At 41.7% G+C, this 3,582-nt stretch overlaps 1 pseudogene; it reads right to left on the bottom strand.

Moving 5' to 3' along the window:
* Window positions 1-241: 241 nt before the first annotated feature.
* On the bottom strand, window positions 242-1,205 carry LOC138990917 (olfactory receptor 51G1-like; annotated as a pseudogene).
* Between the last annotated feature and the right edge of the window lie 2,377 nt (window positions 1,206-3,582).

Raw genomic sequence — 3,582 nt, 5'->3', positions numbered from 1 at the left:
TTTGGAGAAGGCAATGGCACCCCATTCCAATACTCTTGCCTGGAAAATTCCATGGATGGAGGAGCCTGGAAGGCTGCAGTCCATGGGGTAGCTGATGGTTGGACATGACTGAGCGACTTCACTTTCACTTTTCACTTTCATGCATTGGAGAAGGAAAAGGCAACCCACTCTTGTGTTCTTGCCTAGAGAATCCCAGGGACAGGGGAGCCTGGTGGGCTGCCATCTATGGGGTCAAACAGAGTCAGACATGACTGAAGGGACTTAGCAGCAGCAGCAGCAGCAGCAGGAAGCCTTGGCGAATCTGTTTTTTCTTGATGCTATAAATAATTGGGTTGAGAATTAGTGGAACTAACAGGTAAATATCTGCCATGGTAATATGAATAATGGGAGAGGAATATTTTACAAAACGATGCACTAAGGACAACCCTATCATTGGCACATATAGAATGAGCACAGCACAAATATGGGAGACACATGTACTGTGGGCTTTGAGTTTCCCTCCCTGGGATGCAATGTGCAAACATGGAGCAGAGGATGAGAGCAAGATAAAAAGATTCCTAGAGAATCTACACCCCAATAAAATGCAACAACAAACAAGCCATACAAAACATTGAATGAGATGTCAGAACAGGCCAATTGGATGACATCTTGATGTTAGCAGAAGGAGTGGGAGAGAACAGGGGAGTGACAGAAAGAAAATGTGGGGATATGAACAAGAACAACAGGGAGGACAGTGGAGCATCTGATTACAATGAAGACCCCTATGTAGACAATGTGTTGTGGGGTAAGTTTGCTGGAATACCTCAAAGGATCGAAGATGGCAACATAGCGGTCAAAAGCCATGGCTAGAAGCACAACTTATTCCATTAGAGAAAAAGTGTGAATAAAATGCATCTGGGCTTCACAAGTATTCATCTCAATCTCTTTAGCATCAAACCAGCATCAAAAGGTTCTCAGTACTGTGGGCAGGGTGGAGATGGACATGCCCATGTCTGTGAGGGACAGCATGGCCAGGAAGTAGTACATGGGCTCATGGAGACTCTTGTCAGTGTGGATGATGTGAAGAACTGTACAGTTGCCCACTATTCCAATCAGATAGAACACACAAAAGGGGATGGAAATAAAGTGTTGAACATCCTGCAGCCAGGAATCCCAGAGAGGTAGAATGAAGCCAACTGTTCAATACTTGAATTACAGCTTGTCATGAGACTGTCCCACAGAGCCATTTTTCTACCACAAAAATGTGAACTCCTAAAAGGAATAACACAACCCTAAAGCATTCATTTTCTCTGACAAGGATACTAGGTTGAAACATTTTATAATGTATGACATAAAAAGTTAAAGCAATGAATGAGTGGATTTATTTTAACCAATAGATAAAGCCCACAGGAATAATCAAGTAACATTATAAGATATGAACTGTCCAGCAAGTGTGCATAGTTGAAAGAGGCACACAGACTGGCCCTCAAACTGGTTTAAATGGGAATCAGATCCAAAATCTTCAAGGGTAAATAGGATTGACCTAATTTACAGTCTCAGAGAAGGCAATGGCACCCCACTCCAGTACTCTTGCCTGGAAAATCCCATGGACAGAGGAGCCTGGAAGTGTGCAGTCCACAGTGTCACTGAGGGTTCGGACGCGACTGAGTGACTTCACTTTCACTTTTCACTTTCAGGCATTGGAGAAGGAAATGGCAACCCACTCCAGTGTTCTTGCCTGGAGAATCCCAGGGATGGGGAGCCTGGTGGGCTGTCACCTATGGGGTGGCACAGAGTCGGACACGACTGAAGCGACTTAGCAGCAGCAGCAGCAATTTACAGTCTAGAGTATTTGGAATTTGGTTTTCTTTCATATTCTCCACCAAGGTTTCTTTATGTACTTACCCTGAAATAATCACTCAGGTGGTAACGAATCTGCCTGCAGTGTGGGAGATCCTGGTTCAATCCCTGGGTCAGGATGTCAGGAAAATCCCTTGGAGAATGCAATGGCAACCACTCCAGTATTCTTGCCTGGAGAATTCCATGGACAGAGGTACAGTCCATTGGGTTGCAAAGACTAACAGTAATACCCTGCAATGAAGCAAGAGTTTTATTTAAGTGAATTTCCATTATTTGTTCCACTGATAATAATTGATATGAGAGTTATGTCAGTTTGTTGATCGATCCCTTTTATTGTCACTGGAATTCACAAGTTTTCTGATGTTGCCATCTATGGACATGGTCTTTGGCCATCTCTGAAAACTATAAGAAAAATATCAACCATCACAGTCTCATCATCCCTAGATATTAGAATGAAATTAATTCACCCACAGACTGCGATTCAGTGGTCCACTATAATTGCAATAACATAGTTCATTCTCTTGATGTTTTTGTTTTGCTCCTCTGCTCATTGTTTTATGTACCTCATTGAAAAAGATAACAAGCCTTGTCCCACAATATTGTATAGACAATTAAATTATTTATAAAAATGCTTACCACAGTCCCCCTTCATTTTGAATTTTTACATTTTGGTAATCATATTTGTACCATAAAGTATCTCAGTGATGTGAACAGAAAGAAATATTATAGATATGTAAATGGAGGCTTAGAGACTCGAATGGTTTGCCCAATACTCCATAAGTACAATAATAGCTTTAATGGATATCAGTTTTAGGGTTCTGCTCATGTGGATGGTGATTTCCCAGGACAGTGGCTAACCCATCTACATGGTTGCTGCAGTTATGTGACTAGCTTGGTCAATGTTTGAAGATTCAGTCATATGCCTGACATCATGTGCTATTCCTAATGCCACAATGATATTAAAATAAACAACAACAACAAAAAATCAGTTCCCTTAGACATTTAAACACATCAGTACTTAACTAGTCTATATGTTTACTGCCAGGCTGTCTGTCACAACAGCCATATAGCATCTTAGGCATATTACCAAATCCCCTGAAATTTAATCATCTGGGCTTTTTTCTGCATGATTCAATGACTCTTTCATGAGTAGTTCAGTTCAGTTCAGTCATTCAATCACGTCCGACTCTTTGTGACCTCATGGACTGCAGTGTGTCAGGCTTCCCTGTCCATCACCAACTTCTGGAGCCTACTCAAACTCATGTCCATTGAATTGGTGATGCCATCTGACCATCTCATGCTCTGTCGTCCCCTTCTCCTCCTGCCTTCAATCTTTCCCAGCATCAGGGTCTTTTCCAAAGAGTAAGTTCTTCACATCAGGAGGCCAATGTATTGGAGTTTCAGCTTCAGCATTAGTCCTTCCAATGGATACTCAGGATGATCTCCTTTAGGATGGACTGGTTGGATCTCCTTGCTGTCCAAGGGACTCTGAAGAGTCTTCTCCAACACCACAGTTCAAAAGCATCAATTCTTTGGTGCTCAGCTTTCTTTATAGTCCAACTCTCACTTACATATATGACTACTGGAAAAAAACACAACTTTGGCTAGATAGACCTTTGTTGGCAAAGTAATGTCTCTTGTTTTTGATATGCTGTCTAGTTTGGTCATCACTTTTCTTCCAAGGAACAAGTGTCTTTTAATTTCATGAGTAGAGATCTCTCTTATTAACACAGATCTTTTCAT

The sequence above is a fragment of the Bos mutus genome, chromosome 15 (assembly GCF_027580195.1).
Source record: "Bos mutus isolate GX-2022 chromosome 15, NWIPB_WYAK_1.1, whole genome shotgun sequence".
Classification (NCBI taxonomy): Eukaryota; Metazoa; Chordata; class Mammalia; order Artiodactyla; family Bovidae; genus Bos; species Bos mutus.
Note: the sequence above shows the minus strand (reverse complement) of the source record. Positions and strands in the feature narration are given on the sequence as shown.